Below are 17,581 nucleotides of genomic sequence, written 5' to 3' on the forward strand. Positions count from 1 at the left end.
TAAAACCTCTCATGCCAGAACAAAAAGATCATCTGTGTTATGTAACATATAATCACTTCCTGCAGTGGATCTTGCAGCAGGTTCTTTCGTCCTGTGATAAAAGCAATTAGATTGTGAATCTCCAAACATTGGAATGCACCTGAGTGTGTATCTACTAATGTAAAGATATGTTATCTTTTTGGGAAGGATTTAGGAGACTGATTAAAAACCTCTGTTTTGCTTCTAAATAAGTCTTAGTCTATAGCTGTAACAAGCAACTTAATATGACATCTGAAACCAATTGTGTTAGGAACTATTTTCTTATCATTACATGTGATCCAAGATGCCTAGTCTAAATAGTGAGGCAAGTTATGGAGAACTGTGGTTCTTTTTTCTAAAATGTCTCAGAAGAATAATTGTAGGTTTATATCTTATTGTCTAGAAAAGCCTGAAAATATTTGGAATGAAATTTTATGGAATGCCATGTTATGAGTGCTGGTTGTTTCAGCTGAAGTCTTGAAAACTTTCACTTAAAAAATGAAGCTTCACTCTGATGTATGAAGTTTTTATGACTTTTTATTGTTAGTAAATGTTAGTATTCTCACGTGTTCATATTTGCATTGGAAAAAAGTAAGTCTCATGTAAAGTTTGAAAATTATACTCTTGTCTAAGAAAATAGTTGAGACATACCCAGCAATGACAGAGCAGGAATGGCAAGCTGCACACTGGGAAGATTCCTTCCAGAGCAGCTCCACAGATACTACATGGCACATATAGCGTAGTGTTTGAAGTGTCCCTACATAGTGTGAACACATCCAGTTTATCTACGTTAATGGTCTGTCATACGCAAAGATTTCCTGGAAGTCTGTGCCACATTTGCTATGCATCCGTATTGCTGGCACTTGTGCCATCCCATTTATAAAGCAGGACTACAGTAGCTTCACAGTGAAATAAGTGTTAGTAGAAGAAGAGATACATGTTGTCCTGGATAGCTACTGGAGGGAACAAATGCTGTTGTTGCCCCAAATTCTGATACTCCTTTGGCCACATAAGATTCTTAAAACATCTCAAGATTATTCAGATACCCATTTGTGACTGTATTGTCACTGACCAAATCATCACCATTAACAGGTTTTCTTTCTTGAAAAGAGAATCTTTTAGTGCCTACCGATTCATATGGTTGTTTATTGATCATGAAGTTCTGAGGCCTAGGTGTGGTTGAGGGAAGTTTCAGAGTGGATGGCTCTTCTAACATCAAACCAAGTGTAAGGATAAAGCAGAAGCTGGAAAAGGCTTTTGATGGGCAGTGAGAGGTCTGAATCCACCAGAACTGAGAACCAGAGGGTAACAAGGCATGTTCTGGGCAGTACTGGTAGGAGAAAGAATCTGAGAATGTGAGAAGCATCATGCAACTGGGAGAGCGATGCAGGGGCGTTTGAGGAGCAGCTGGCACTTACTGAGGGTTAGGGGCTGCTCTTGCCTGTGTGTGAGTTGCCTGTGTGTGTAACAGAAACACAGCATGTCTGTTGGAGGTGTATGGTAACAAGAAAAAGCTAGTCAGGAGTTGAAACACCTGGTTCTGCTAAAAACTGAAATTCTGAGGAAGTTACCGGGGAGGATCTTTCAACTTTAGGTGGCAGGTAGCTCAAAACAAGTGAACAGAGGCTGAAAAAGCAGCTTCATTGCTAGTATTGTAAAAGGGACTTCAGAGAAATTCTGCAATGAGCTGAGTCCTTTGCTAAGTAAAGAAATCTGTAGAACTGAAAACTGTTCAACTTTAAAATATATGGATCACAGGGTGGGAATGGCCAGGCAACAGACTGAATGGACTGAGAAAAGCAGGGTGTAAATAGTTAAGGTTTTGTCTCTAGTGTCCACAGTGATGCAGAACATGCATTCTGGTAAACTGTATTCTGAAGTACTTAAACATTGCATGTTGAGACCTTAAGGCATGAAATCTAGTTAATATCTGTAAACTTAAATGGCTGTTTCAAATGACAGCTCTCCTACATAGGTCCTCTGTCTTTATGTACTGTGTTGAGTAGATGCTCATCCGTATAAATAAGGATGGGAGAATTTCTCCTGCCCCACCAGGAAGTGTGTGGTACAACCACTATCTTCTTTTCATTCTGTTGCTCTGAATTTCTCCCTCATCTTAGGAAATGACTCTATGCCTTGGTTTTATTGCTTTCATTTTTTGTTTCAATAATTGTTTTCTTTCTGTCAGCAAAAGCATCCCTCCATATTTACCCATCTCTACAAATTTACCCCTGTCCTGGTTTTTCCTTCTAGTTTTGGGTGGACGTTGGATCTGGTAACAACCTCTTATAGTCAGAAGTTTGCCATTTCTTGTCTATGTACAGTGACACCTAACAGCAGGCACACACCTGAGAATTGTTTGAGTGTTTTAAAGCCATAGTTTCTTTTAAAACAAGCTGGACTGTCACAGTCCAAAATTTGAGAACTGATTTTTGTCTGACACTCACTGTGTTAATCACATTCTGTATAAATTCTGAGAGGCTTTCCAGTACTGTTTTTCCTACCACAATTTGTTCCCTTATCAGACTGTTCATGAAATTTGCAATAAAAATGCCAAAAAATACTTCCTCTCTTCTGATTTGCTCATTTATTAGAGAAGTTTTTATTCTTGGTTTTGATTTACAGAATATCAAAGGCTGTAGAGCCTCATTGTTCTGCAACTCAGCTGTTTATGCAGTCATCTCTACCATGAGATGTGCACCTCTTTATCAAATAATATGTCTGTTTTTTACTCTTTAGTACTGTTCTCCATCATTGCCTGTAGGCAAGGAGGAAGGGTGGTGATGTGAGTGGAAAAAATGCTGTCACCAAATATAGAGTAACTTAGAGCAGTGCTGTTTTAGGGGGGAGGGGGGGTGTGTGTGGAGGTATATTTAAAATTAGTTCCCGTTTTGTTATATTACAGGCCTGAATTCAGTTGGTAATGACCTCAATAGTGCCTGTTTTAATGTAATCCCTGCTTGCTGACTGCTGTTCCAAGAATAAAAATTTAAGCCAAAAGATTTAATGAAATCCTTTGGGATTAGTGCTCACTGGGCTGGGGAAATTGCATATCAACCATTTCTCTGTATTCTAGCCATACGGCTTGGTATTTGAATAGGAGGGTGTCCAGGAGAGACAACTCTTGGGTTCATCAATAATTTACATTTTTGTTAGTTACAAACCTGGTATTTGGGATTCTGTTGCCATAGCAATCCATCTGGGCCTGAACGGATAGTGTTTTAAGTGGCGGTTGTATAGAGATTCACAGTGTGTGCTTTAAATCCCTTCTGAAGTAATCCTCAGATCTGTTCTGTGACTTATTTGAGGTTTTGACAAAATCAGTGTTACTCACAGTAAAAGTTGATGCTGAGCAAATTAAGCCCATAAAATAGTGGAATATACATATGATTAAGGACTGTAAAGTTCATAATGTATGACAATTTCTGTTTCAATATGTGAAACGATAAATAAATGCCCGCAACTGCATTTTTTTTTCAAAATACATTTAATTTGTTGCACATTATGCAACTGGAAATTATCCAGACTCTGTACTGGTTATTAGCTAATTTAAACTTCATAACAGAATGCTAGCCTCATTTTTCCAGACATCAGTTCTGTGTTTTACAGGATGTCAGTCTATTCATAATGGACTCCTCCACTTTCAATTAATCTGGTTTTCTCTCATAAATAATTCTAAAGCAGAGAAAAAAATTTGAAATACCCATTTTCACTTCTGAGACTATTGGGCTTGTGTTTTGAGGATGTGCTGCTAAATTCAGCAGGCTAAACACCAGCTTCTTTTTGTTTGAGGTTTAGTTTACATTCTTTTATTTTGCCACACAAAATTTCAAGATAGTTTGTTCCAAACCTCCCAGATATGTCACATAAGTGGATGTCCTCAGGTCTGAAAGACAATCAATAAAGTAAACAAACCTGGGCTAAGTTTGAGCTCTGTCAAAACCAAAACCCTCCTGAAACTGGTTTCTAGAGCTTTTATTCCTTCATGACAAAAATGTTGTCCAGTTGTACTCTGGAACTGTCACTGAGACATAATGATGATATATTAGCAGCTCTTTATTACTCCAGAGCACAGAGATTCAGTTTGCAAGATTATTCCTCAGTGTTTGAAAGAAGCCAGGGAAGAATAATACTCAAATAACAGCCATATGCTCTACTAATGAGTGTTTAGCCCCTAATCCTAAACAGATAAAAATTGTTTCTTCATGGAATTTGTAAAAGATCACATAGTTGTTCCTGGTTTTAAAAATAGTAATGGAATAAAGAAACTGCAGATGGCCTAAGATACCTTGAGAAATCTTTTAATTACCATGCAACTTCCCTTTCATCTTTTGTATCACAGTTCACAATGAAAAGTGAAGCATCTAATAAAAGGGGCTTACTTTTGCCATGACTCTGTGATGCTAAAAATGTTCTTTGTTACCTGTTATAAATGTAAATCCACTTTGTTTCTGTATGAGTTGAACAAGGGCTTCCTGAGAAAAATTGCAGACTTCCTCCCTTGCAGTGGAGTAGGGTTTCATTTCATGAGCATATATGAATGTATAATCTTAAATACAATGTTTTTGACTGAACTGGTTTTATTTTAGAGCTCCAGTCCTGCCCCAGTTTGATGGGACTATTTCCATAACTGGTTACCATCAAGGTGAGTGGGATCAGAGTTTAGAATTAATGAAAAAAGGCTTTGTTGTTCTTACTTTTGCTATCTGTATGCTAACCGAATCAAAGTTGCGGATCATTTAAATGAGTACATACCCTGAAATTAAATGCCTTAAAGTATCTTCTGCAGATAACATTTGTTAAATATAGATTACACTTCAAAGGAATATAGCAAGATGTAGTCACACATATCAAAATGTGTTTCTGTTGATATTTCCAATGGTTTCATTAGGAAATGTCTTCTCTTGTAAATATTGAAATGAAAACGGAGCCTTGGAAGATACTAGCACTATGACAGATGCTATTTGTAGCTCTGAAAATATAGTTGTCACTGCAGGGGATCTCCTGCGCTGAAGACCTACAGGAGTCCGTAACCAAGTGAATTAATCTTCCAACACATCTAATAAAAAAATTTAATTTCTTTTGTAATGTGTTCATCTTCCTCTAGAAATGCAAATATTTCCAGTTTATCTATCTCCCTATATTTTAGTTCTGCAAATCTTTGCAAAGGGTGATGATATTTCGTTTCCTGGACAACTGTTAAATTTTATTGATTGGTTTTTACTTATTCCAGATGTCCATTACATTTTTCATATATTTTGAAAACTCTGACTGTGAGCTTCAAAGGATCAGGCAGGCTGTCTCTGTTTGCACTTAATGCAGTACCGCACTTATTCATAGTTTCGCCTAAATTTCCTTCTCTAGTGTATAACTTGTATTTTTATTCAGTTGTTTACAATTGATAGTATAGTAAACATTTGTCTTTCCTTTCCATGTTGTCGTTGCCGCAGAAGGAAGTAGTGAACCTCCTGAAAGGCTCAGTAATAATATGGCACAGCTTGACACAGACAGCTTAGAGAAACAGGGAAAGATTGAGACAGTGCACCACAGAGCAGGTGTGACTCTGGGTGTTAATTTCTCTAAGGCACTTGCAGCTACCTCTGCTCAAATGCAAGATATACACAGGGCCCTGAACCAAAACCCTGGCTCTGAACCCCAGGAGAAAGTGGAGATTAGAGATGCTTTTACTGAGCCCTCTTTCTTAGTGTTGCTGAATTTCAAATCCCTCCGTTTGGGAAGACTTGACATGACAGCAAGAGGCAAAGTTCTGGTTGAACCCGTTCAGAGATATTTGAGTACAGTAGTTCAGGTTAGGTCTGTCATGGTCTGTACCAGAACATTTTATGCAGCTAATACAGAGCACCAAGCAAGGTAAGGCCTGCTAAGGCTATTGACATGAGTTGGTATTTGATATGAGTTACAAACTGTGGGAATTAAATTCGCCATGTTTTACACCAGCATCTGAATTATTCTAAACCCTTTAGAATAAGATTTGAAATCATTGTCCAGCTAACCTTGCATCATCTTAAGTGTTCAGCTCCTCACTAATGTCTAGGACATGACACAATGGGCGGTTAGATAGAAGACCTGATCCCTATGGTTAAAAAAAGTTTAAAACTTTATAACATCAAAATACTAGATGCTTCTGACTAATGTATTATATAGCCCTCAGCTCCTAACAGTTCTTAATTGTTGCTGAACAGGTTTCTTCAGTAGACTCATATGCAAATAAGTGATTTCTGGTATGTCATAAATATTGACAGAATGATACAGAAAGAAATAATAATTTATTACTAAAATAGAAGGGGAAATTAGATTTTATAATTAGTTATAGTTTGGGTCCTGTATGATTTGAAAGATGGTTTGGTGATTAGATGGAGATTTGGAGATGATGGATGGAATCATGATTTGCCTTTTTTAAAGGCCAGCGTAAGTGTTGATGTTATATAGTCTGACAGTTTCAGATAATATTTTCATTTTCTAGTTGATGTAAAAGTAAAAAGACATCTGTCTATCTTGGTAACTCTGTATTTGGCTCAATTTTTTAACTGCATCCAAATTGGTCGTCTTCACAATTAATGCCTTCACAGCTTGATTGTGCTTGCCCTTTCACACCAGTGTTGCCCATATGGTAACCCTTATTGCCCAGCAGTTCCAATTTTCTCCCTTCTCTCAAGTAGCCTTTATTAATGAAAATTGTTAATAGTAAAATCTTCAAAGACAGTATGCTGTGTTCCTTCAAATCCTGCCTTAAAACTCACCTCTGTTGTGATGCTTGTAACCTGGCCAAGAAAGGCTAAAGCAGCTGGTGTGCTGAGTTCAGTTCTTACTGTACAAATTTCCTGTATGAAACAGCAGGAGTGAGGCATCAAACACCCCTCTGCAGTATGTTCCACTCTCCTCCAAAAGTGGTGAGGGAGGCTGTGCTGTCATTGCAGTCATATGTTCTTTCTTCCTTGGCTTCTCAGTCTGATGGGGTAATTCAGCTGAGATCTAATACACCATGAGAATTTGATTTTGACGGGAGGATTGACAGCCTCAGAAATGTGAAAGCCTGTCACCTTCCTGGAACTGGGGAGGCCTGCAGATGCCCAGTTAAAATTAGGATTCCCAGCATTTAGTCTGAGGTTTCAAGAGAGATTTGTTCCCTGCACCTGTAGATTTCTCATCTCTGCTGCTATTGTAGTATCTAAGACTGAAAGACTGTTTTTTAAGGAAAAGGGATGATGTGAATTTTCTCTGTTGGGTGCTTTCACAAAAGCCCAGGGTTTTAAATATTGGAGTAAGCCAAAACTAAGTCTGAAAATGGCAAACTTCTGTAGCACAAATGAAACTAGATAGTTAATTTTAAATGAATGATAAACACATGTATTTGTTTTTCTTACAGAAGCGTGGAGCCCTGAATAAACAAAGAGAAGAGAGTTTAGCACACATTCTCTATTGTGAACAGTAAGTGACCAACTTATATACTCTAAAGCTAAACATTATTTGCACTTACTTTTAATTTTTTTTTCTTTCATATATGCAGTTCTTCCAACAAGTGCAAGAAATTAGTGCAGTGAACATCTCTGCCTTGTATCCAACTATGTTTCATTTCACAGGGGTAGACTTTTATAAATTTTATAATTATCTCAGATAAGAGGCCCAGGTAATCCACACAAAGTGCCTTCATTGCTGCTCATACTGAGAATATTATGTTTTTCTTCTAAGTAAAAATACATTGCAATACAGAAATTGACAGTAGCAAGCTAAAAACTGTATTACACAGACATTTGTTCACACATGAAATTTTGAAGAAAAACAGATTCACCACTGTAGATCCTGCTGGGTTGGTGTAGGAGCAAAAGACTTTTATGGGCTTGTGTTTACCACATAACCACTGGCTAATTGTTCTGAACAGCCCTGGTCATAGCTGTGCTGTTCTCTGCACAGTGCAACCAATTGCAGTGCATGGCTGCACTGGCCTTTGACAACTGCAGCATTATCAAACACCAAGAAATTAAGATCACTTACTGAGACAAGAAAATGGGCCATGTTTGTGTTCTGGGTGATATGGTTGACATTGTCCCTAGAAAAATGTCTTAGGCTGCTGGTGAAGTACCAGTAATGACAAAGTAGAGCAGAGACACTGCTTTCACTGCCAATCCAAAGTAGTGTGCCCCAGAACTGTAGCTGATTATAGGGATGTACCACAGTTCCTCTGTGCTAGGTGCCAATAGAACCTGCCTTTTTTTGTGATAGGTGATTGTGGACCGTAAATAATGTGCAGACAATATGTGTTCTTTAGCACCATTCTGCTTTTATAATATACATTTGGCAGTACAAGTTGAGGAATTTTAATGTTGTATATTATATCCCTATTCATTTAGCCAAAGTAGTGTATGGAACAAGCTGGTTTTGAATAGAAACAAATCTTGAATATTTCTTGAGAAATAATAATATTCTTTATTTGAAAAAAAATTGTGTAAATCTCAATAGCAAAAAAAACCCCTGTTATATCTCTGGGCTGACAAGTTTGATGATGGGCTTTAACATGAAAGGAAATGTGTGACATTTCACAAATCCAAGGACAATACAATGCTTGTTTGTGAACCTGTGTAGTTACTTGTATGCTGTACTAAACCATGTTATCAGTGAGCATCTTCTAGGTACATAGCAAATGACACATATGTACCAGAGAATTCTAGAAAACTTCTCAAAATTCCTATTAATCTATTCTTTGGATTTTTTTTTCATTTCTTCTTCAATCAGTCATATTTTCCTTTCATTTTCTCTTCTTTCCTCCGTGGTTCCTGTGGTTTATATTCCCTACATGCTATCACACCTCTTTTTACCCTTTATCTTTCCATTTTTTGCCACAAAGTCTGCTTGAGCTTCACATTTTCTGCTCGCATCTCCCACATAGGGCCATCTCCTCTTACTCTTGCCAGAGCTGCATTGCACAATGTTTCTGATCTTGGGCAAATTTTAAGCTTGCTATTTCTAGTATCAAATAGATACTCTGCAGACCAAGAGCCTTTATTGCTGTTTTCGAGTCATAATGCACAGAATAATGCCATATGCCTATGTCTAAGGATTTCACAAAGGCTTACAATGTAGTGTAATATGGGTCAGGTCTTGCAATTTTATTTGACCTGTGGAAAGACACAGTGGAACTTTGGAAGTTGTTATTTACTGCAGGGGATACCTTCAACCTAATCAATTATGCTTTACGCCCTCTGGATCTGAAGTTTTGGCTGCAGGTGACTGATAGTCACATAAATAAATGCTAGCAATTCCAAGAAGTTTGTATAATTCATCTGATCTATATACACAAACAATCTACAAATTGTTACAGACCTACTTGTAGAAAATAAATTTCACTACTGCAGACTCAGGAAGATCTTCTCCCCAGTTGTGATTCTGTGTCAAGTGGCCAGAACTCACAGGTAGCTCTTTCAAAATAATGTCGATTTATTTGTGTATAGTGAGAAAAAATTATTCAACTATTATTGGTACTCCTTCATGTAAAAATTCTTTCTCTTCTGCTGGCAGAATAGGTTGACAGGACCTTTTCATATTATCCATGGTTAATTTTATCAATCGTGGTATTATGATTATAAACTACAAATTATCTAATATATAATGAATATATAATTACAAAAATGAAACTCTGCAGTGGTTATTTAACATTTGTGATGTGAAATTTATTTAACACTCTCTTTGGAATATACATGGGAAATTAGAATAATAAAACAGAAATAGAATTACTCTTACTTCTCATTCATCATCAGTGAGAAGCAATGTTACCAGCTTGTTCAGGCTGTACATTGTCCCATAAAGGGAACTTCATGTATGGTACCTTTGGGCCTTCTAACAACACCCTTGAGAACGCGTGGTATTCATACACAAAGTAACCAGTCATTTTTCTGGCACTGGGTTTGATAAATTGGAATTGTGGAGTTGTTTCAGAATACCTTTTTTTCCTTCAACTTGAATTAAAGTCTAAAATTTAAAATATCTGGTGCTTAGAGGCAAAAAAAAGATTGGATTCCCCACATATAGAGAAAATAAAATTAAAATCAATATTGTTCTTATTTTAAAAAGGATAAAAGTCATAACGTATAGTATATTTTGTGGGTTTTACATGTTCCCAACTTTATTTTAAGTGCAAGGGCCTTTGTCATTTGTCTTTAATATTGCAAAAGATTGCAGATACCTTTCAAGGAACAGGGAAAATTCTTGCAACAGGTGTTCAAAAAAAGGTGTCCGTTGTCCTCACATGGTCAGCAGGAATCAGATTTCATCTGCCACAAACTTTGGTTTATCAAAGAAGAGGCAGGCAAATAACTGATGGCTGGTTGATAACAGGTTTTTTGTTACTCTTGTTTGATACAGGCAAATTCAGGTAATGTGATGTAAATTAGGAGATTGCACAAGCACAGCACGATGCTAGTACAGGAGAGGGATGGCCAGAATCCAGACTCTGCTGTGAGCAGATGAGAGGAGGCTTGGCCCACTGAAAATTATTGTATGGGCAGTTCTTCTACACTCCATTATGTGTAGACAAACTAAATTTATGTCAGACTTACCATTAGCTCATGAGCATGCAACATTAGCCTTGTTTGCCCTAATATCTATTTCAAAAGCTACTGTGTTTTATATTTTACCATTTACAATATTATATGTAGAGGTATGTAATGTACCAGAGATGAAGGAGCTAAATTAAGGGGTTTTTGGTTTTGGAAGGGTCCATTTTGTAAAAGTTGAATTTATCAGTATTCAAAAAGAAATGAGCCTGTGGTTCCTGAATATTCTGTAGTAATCACAATAACCTTCCCTTACGTTATTATTTCAATTTTTCATGCAGTATAGTCATCTAGAAGCAGCATGGAAGTGCCCTCATTCCTTGTTCTTTGCCATTTTGTCATAGGTTTTGTCATTGCAAATTAAAATTCATGTGCATATACTGCGGGCTTGGATAAAATTGTTCATTGGAGTGTTTCCACTACCTTAAGTCTTTAATGAGGTCTTCCCCTAAATTAGTTTCACTCTTTTTTCTTTCCCTTCACATAGTGAAAGTATGAACTTCTGGTAAATTATATAGTAGCATTTGCATAATGTAAAGGCTGTTAATATTGCTTCTCTTTTGCTTATCTTGTCAAGACTATTCAGAGAAGTGTAGTCTCTATGGCTTATATGCTTACAAAATTCTGTGCTGCAAAACTTTATTTTTCTTTTCTTTTTATCATTCCTGTATTAGAGACACTGCTTTGTGTTTTTTAATGTGACATCTCTGACATGGATTTAGATTCTGTACTGCTTTGAGGTATGCTAGTTATGCAGACTGATTTTGCAAAATGGCTCTGTAGTTGTAGTTCCCTGGGGCTTCAGTTTAGTTGTCATCTATCATTTTAGCACTGTGATTGATTAGTCTCTACTATTTAATTTATCTGCTGCAGCTTCTAAGCTTTTTCTTTAATTGGTAAACACATACCTTTCTAGACACATTTTCAAATGATGTGTTTTCCAAGTGCCCCAGAAGTCATGTAATCATCTTTTTCTCAGCTAGGGATTTAACCATTTGAGCCATTTAATGGCTTCAATAAATACTGCCTGATATTCGCTATTACTTGGAAATTTTGAACTGGAAATCTGTGTTATATTTTCCATTTTTTAATGTTACTGTATATGTATTTATTCTGAAGTACTAGTGTATTTACCAGCTGCTTTTTCATCCACCAAAGAACATTAAAAGAAGTCAGCATCTTTCTTAAGTGTAGGAGCCAAATGCCTATGTTGCTGCTATGGCAGTAGATTTTAACCACCTTTGCACATTAGGTTTTAAAGCAAATTATTAATTAGTGTAGTTTGCTTGTTGGAATTTCACAAGGCAGCTTCAGTCAGCAGGGTTAACATCCTTATTCTCCTCTGTTGTATACTGTGTTCCTGTACTTTGCTATTTTTAAACATCACATTGAATATCAACTTGGCTATGATTTTAAATCAGACTCTTTCAGAGAAATGTCATTTCCATTTAAAAAAGAGTTGTTTTTTGGCGTTAAGTCATACAATGTGTAAACATTGCAGCAGTTCTACACAATTACTGAGGCAACTTTCAAGAAGCTACTATAATGAATTGCTTCTATGATCCACATATCAAAGAAATTTTAATGTCACATTTTCTTGGCTCCTGCAGTTTTTAATATGGCTCTGCATATTTTTGAATGAGGGTGTTGTTAATTTGTTTAGGGTTTTTTTTACTTTTAGTTACTGTGAAATATTTGTGATTAAAATCTCTCAATAAGAAGAATTATACTGTGTCATCATAATGCAGCTTTGCTGACGTTGGTAACTGCTATTATAGTCCCATCTCTAAATACAATCAAACAAAATTAGTAGACATCTGCAGTGTTGCATGCTTTTTGGGGGTAAATTGGTGCTTTTTTTTTTTTTTTTTTTTTTTTTTTTTTTTTTTTTTTTTTTTTTTGTGAGAGCAAGCTTTAATCAGTATTTCCCTTTTGTTTCTAATTCTTAATCTTGTTGCGCAATGTGCTTTCAAAGACTACCAGGTTAGCTTCGGACACGTACCAATGTAATTCGTGGTAGGTGGCTTCCAGCCCAAATTTCCAATGAGTCTTGGAGACAGCCTGTTCTGCCTGCCACTGCTCTTGTTGTGACTAATGCTTTGATTAAGAAATAAGAGGATAGACTTTCTTGTCAACTCTGCTGTTTTGCACTTATGACACACGAAGCATAACTCAAGAAATAACTAATATGGTACAAGTGATTATGAAACAAACAGGTTAAGACGACTCCCCTGTATGGAGTTGATGATCACTAAGGGACATTATGTGGCAGTTTTGGATCATCTGCAAGTATTACTTTTCTCTTTAATTATGATTTATTTTTCTTCTTTAAAGTTTCATACTACAAATCTTACTTTGAAGACATCTAGCCGTCATAAGCATCTCATTTTGACTGCTTTCCTTATGTAAATGAAATTCATTCAAGAGTTAGTTCCGAAATGAGAAAATACGCATCTTAGGCCTGTTTACAATTATATCTCTAAGTTACAACTATATTGGCACCACTTATCTGTGAAAATGGGAGGAAAATAGGAAATTCAGTTACTTTTCCATGTAAACAAAAACGTTTTGCAAAAACGTTAGCACATGAAAATGTTTTCTGATGTCAGTGTTCTGTGTTTATATTAATATCTGAAGTACTTAAAATGGGCACAGTAGACTTTTTTTTTTTTTTCAGTAAACAACTTTGGGAACACATAATTGAAAATTTAATATATTTGGAAAGGCATTATTCCTTGGATTAGGATTTTTGGGTGGGGGGATATCCATTACAACAGCTAGAAATTAGGAGTGATTACAAGTGCTCTGGAACATCAAATATATCAGCAGTGTGTCTGCAGCGTGCTGCTGCTACACCTTCAGTTTTGCTCTGCAAGCTAAAGAGGCAAAGACATGGTTTTGCTGTGAGAGGACCCTCTGCACGACGGCTGTGAGAGCAATACTGATTGATGTCTTTCATACTAGTGACTCTTGTAGCTGTGCTAATAAATGAAACAGTACTTGGAGCTCAGGGCACAAGTTTTTGAACATGCTGTTCGTAAAGCACATAACATTAGGCCATCTTACCAGTCTCACCAATTACAAAGCTTTAGTTAAGTTACTAAAAATGCTGAGATTCTGTTTTTCCATAAGCCACGTACTTGGGAGTTTTTCTTGTCACTGCTCAATTTCTATGACTGCTTTAGTCCCTCCAAAATCTCAAGGTTTAGAAGTGTATTTTTTATTGAAAGATGAGATTTTTATTCAGTTGCATGGATCCAGGGGCTGAAGCTTCGAAAGATAACTCCCAAACATTTATTGCAAAGTCTGGTGATACTGTGTAAAATGCATGATAGCCTGGAGGTCTCTGCTAGTACCGAACAGAGGTACACTTTGATCTTTCACGTAATAGGTCTCCCAATACCTTTTCATTTCTAACAGAAATAGTGCCCAGGCTGCTCTTATACCGTAAGCCTATTTCACTCATCCTTATAAGTTGTGATGCCAAGTAAGAACATTGGTTTTAGGAAGAAGGATGAGAAAAATAGAGTAAGATGTCATTTAGACCATGCAACCTCAACTGTTTTTGATGGTATTTGCTCTTACAGTTATGTCTCAGCAGTCGAATCTTTAGTTTAAATGAAATTATTATCAGGGACAGGGTTTACTTAAAGATCTAATTTTACTTTAGGGATAATAATGTTTAAGACTTCAAACTGCAACCAGTTAATTACTATTAAACTGTTAATTGTTTTTCCTGTAGGTAACAGGGATTCTTTTTGGATAGTTACAGACTATTGGGCAAATACACCCAGGATACAGGTAGGTTTTAAAATAGGCATTACATCTAAACTTAATAATTTTGTCCTTAGACATTTCTTAAGGAGAATAGAATCAGTGTCTTTGGTACTGAAATTTTCAAGATTTGTTAGTGGATATGAATTATTTGTGTAAACCCTCTTGAGTAGCTTTCCTTTTCAAAACTGGTATGATGGCACACAGTAACTTTCCAGGGAGACTGGAATTCACTCCAGTGGTGTAATTGATATAATTGTTACTGGTGTGAAAATTGATATTATTGTTACTGGTGTGAAAAGAATAAGCTCATACCATCTCAGTATTGCAAAGACCTTGCAAAGAACTACGGAACTGTGTACTGCTGTTACTTATCTTACTCTTTCAGACTCTGAGATTGTTCTGCATATTGATTTGTCCAGCAGTTCAAGCTTCTTAGAAGGTGCCACTGTGTTTGAGAAATGTGTTCATTAGTACCTAATTATTTTTGATGCATGTTAAAAGAAATTGAGATTATATCTGCTGTTAAGTAACTGCCTCAAAAAAAACCCCATTGTCTTATTTGGCAGTTCCTAATCTTGAAAATACCTATGTAAGACTATGAATAAGTCCTACAAATATCAAACAGTTTTTCTTGCTGCCCTTTTTACCAATAAAAGCTCTCCTTGCCTCCCTTATTCATTCTCCTGGGAAAAAACAGCAGCCTTTTCAAGCCTGACAAATGAGATGGGGCTAGGTAAAGGAAAGCTCTGGTATAGTTATACTAATATACTACTTACTGCTATAGCAAATAGCCCTATATTGTTTCTTTTCTAATTCTCCTTTCATCCTTTGTTCATATTCCCATTTTTCTCCCATTACTCTTTTTCTTATTGGCAACTCTACTTAAGTCATATTATTATAGAATGATTTGGATTGGAAGTGACCTTGAAATCATCTAATTTCAGCCTCTCTGTCATGGACAGAGACACCTTCCCTGAGATCAAGTTGCTCTAAAGCGCCATCCAACCTGACCTTGAACACATGAAGGGATGGGGCATCCACAGCTTCTCTGGGCAATTTTTTCCAGTGCCTCACCAGCCTCCCAATGAAGAATCTTTGTGACCCTCCCCTGGATTTGCTTATTGAATCTTAGTTTTTCCCTTCTCGAGCTACTTTGGTGATACTCTTCTGAAAAAGATCCCTCACAACTGAGTGTCACCTCATTTGTTTTCTTGCAGTTTCCATAGTTCTTGATCTTCTTCATATCAGGGATTTCAAAAAGATAACAATAGGGATAAAGCACAACTTACATCTGCTGGAGTACTGTAACTAGGTTGTGACTGAGTTGGCGTAGAGGGGCTCAAGCTGGGATGGTGCCCATTTTTGTGATCAGAAATGTGTCTAGACATAAAGCAGTGGTTTTCATGAGTACGTTCCTTCCTCCCCATGACCAGGTATCTTAATGTTGTATTATAAAACAGTGAATGAACCTGAGGTTTATACTTTTTCTGTCTGCAAACATTTGTTTCTTTAACATAAGCTCAGAGCATTTTGGGCATCTCTTTATCCCAGTCAGCAAACTGTCTTTGTAGCTTTGCTCCTCCTACTTCTTCCTTTTCTACCTGCTGTGGGTAAGGGACTATAATGTTACATTACTTCAGATAGAACACAGTAAATTTGTTTGTAATGATACATGAATACATTATCTTTAGGCCTTTTTTTTCCGGTTGTTAAACCCTTAGCTTTAGCATATACTACTTTCTTCAAATTATCTGCCTATAGCATGCAATGTCTGATTTGTTTGAAGAGCTTCTGATTTCTGCTGATCAGATATTTTACTCAGAGCACCCGAGAAACCCGTGTTTGTGTGACCTTTCTTCTTGGATGCACATGTGCGTGTTCTCTTGATTTTGCTCTGTCTCTCGCTTTTTTCCTGTGCTTTGCTGGAACATTTTGTCCTCAGTTGTCAAATTGCTTTCTCTCAGATAAAATTCCAAAGCTAGATTGAAAGAAATCAACCCAGAAACTCTGGCAGATGATTAATTTCTGGAGTGAAACTGAATTTTGTGAATCTTACATAAAAAAAAAATGTATTATTAAAAAAGTACGGTATTAGGCTTGTGAAGAGAAATCTCTGATAATTAGTACATAAAAAAGGAGATATGTTAAGATTATGAAACCTTGAGGGGTTATTTGAATCATCAGCTTGTTTCTAGAGAGAAAATAAAGCTCTGTTTTATTAATCCTAATTGTTCTTTTATTTGTTGCCATATATTATATCAGGTTTACAGCATCTCTTCACCATTAGCTTCCCAGGAACAACATCACTAAAGTGCAACTATCAGCCAGCTGAATGCCACAGATACAACCTGAAAATAAATACGGATAATTAAGCAAGGTATTGTTTTTCAGAAACAGCACATCCACTTCTGTGTAGCATTAAGAGGAGAGTTTAAAATTGTGTACAGGGTTCAATAAACTGTTGAACAATCTATTTACTAATAAACTGGGTTTGTGTGTTAATCCATTGGTAAATAAAAGATAAAGAGGCAGTTTATGCATTGTAGACTATTACGAATTGCATGGTAGAAGGGAAGCAGATAACACTAGAACTGTATGACACCTGTGAATCATTACTACTTAAAAACATCATGGCTATGAAAATGCATTGAAGTCTTCTCTCAGGGTTCTCTAAAATGTTGAGTGAGGTATGAGTAAAGGCATTTCCATGATCCTTGACACCACTGTGTTGCCACTCTTAATGTGTGGCTTTTGAGAGGTGACTCATCATCAGCCATACAAGACTGCTTAGCTTTGCCTGTTACTAGATGTATATTCTGCTTACCAAAACATTGCTTTGTTAGATTTTTAGCTTAGAAGTGCCATATATATATTGTGTCACAACTTCTTTAGCAGGAAGTTATGACAGGGTAGTTGGCCAACTCCTGTAACATCTTGGAACTCATCTATTTAGAAGAGGCCAAGCTTCCTCAGTTGATTTTATAGAATGTTGCAACCTGCTGTATGAAATTTATCTCAATCTGGGGATTTAGAAATGCTTTTAAGGAGATAATGTTTATATGTAAGTATTCTTAAAGTAACTGAAATATAGTTAGCACTTCTCATGGGAACAAGCAGGATAAGGAGAACCCTGGGTTTAAGTCACAGTTTTTGATATCACAAAAAATCAAACACTCAACTGATCCAAGCACAAAGCACCAAAATTGGAGGACAGGAGC

At 36.6% G+C, this 17,581-nt stretch overlaps 1 protein-coding gene across 6 annotated transcripts in view; it reads left to right on the forward strand.

Annotated features, from left to right (window-relative positions):
* Nucleotides 1-17,581, forward strand: part of SYT1 (synaptotagmin 1) — a 330,932-nt gene that overhangs the window by 110,513 nt on the left and 202,838 nt on the right. For 4 of the 6 annotated variants that reach the window (XM_038153158.1, XM_038153156.1, XM_038153153.1 and 1 more), the window contains one exon: nt 7,406-7,467. The exons of 1 other annotated variant lie outside the window; for it this stretch is intronic. The gene's annotated coding sequence lies outside the window, so the exon portion shown is untranslated. Of the gene's footprint in view, nt 1-4,607; nt 4,664-7,405; nt 7,468-17,581 lie in introns of all 6 variants that reach the window. One more of the 6 variants, XM_038153155.1, reaches the window with a different exon arrangement.

This window comes from Motacilla alba, chromosome 1A (genome assembly GCF_015832195.1).
Source record: "Motacilla alba alba isolate MOTALB_02 chromosome 1A, Motacilla_alba_V1.0_pri, whole genome shotgun sequence".
In the NCBI taxonomy this organism is placed as follows: Eukaryota; Metazoa; Chordata; class Aves; order Passeriformes; family Motacillidae; genus Motacilla; species Motacilla alba.